This window comes from Octopus bimaculoides, chromosome 4 (assembly GCF_001194135.2).
Source record: "Octopus bimaculoides isolate UCB-OBI-ISO-001 chromosome 4, ASM119413v2, whole genome shotgun sequence".
NCBI classification, from domain to species: domain Eukaryota; kingdom Metazoa; phylum Mollusca; class Cephalopoda; order Octopoda; family Octopodidae; genus Octopus; species Octopus bimaculoides.
The window spans coordinates 43,744,005-43,744,360 of NC_068984.1; the positions used below are offsets into that span (position 1 = coordinate 43,744,005).

General features: G+C 30.9%; 1 protein-coding gene across 10 annotated transcripts in view; it reads right to left on the reverse strand.

Annotated features, from left to right (window-relative positions):
- The window catches only part of LOC106873997 (potassium voltage-gated channel protein Shaw), a 524,001-nt gene that overhangs the window by 259,547 nt on the left and 264,098 nt on the right, over window positions 1–356 (reverse strand). The gene's annotated exons all lie outside the window — the stretch shown is intronic.

The following is a 356-nucleotide window of genomic DNA, read 5'->3' on the forward strand; positions in this document are numbered from 1 at the left end:
TATATATATATATATATATATATATATCCAAAGGCCTCTGCGAAGCACTCATACATACGCCTACCTTTGTATATACACCTATACAGGTGTGTATATGTGTGTGAATTTGTGTGTGTACGCGTACGTTTGTTTGCACTTTTTAGATTGAGGAAATAAGTAAAATATGCTATCCAATTAGAAAAGGAAAGAAGGGTTTGTATCAGAAAGGGCGAACGTGTAAAATGGACTAAAACGAAAGAAAAAAAAGGAAAGTATGCATACATACATACATACATACATACATACACACACAAACACACACACATATATAATGTTTAAATTATCGTTCAGATAACTTTTATATATATGTTATGTGA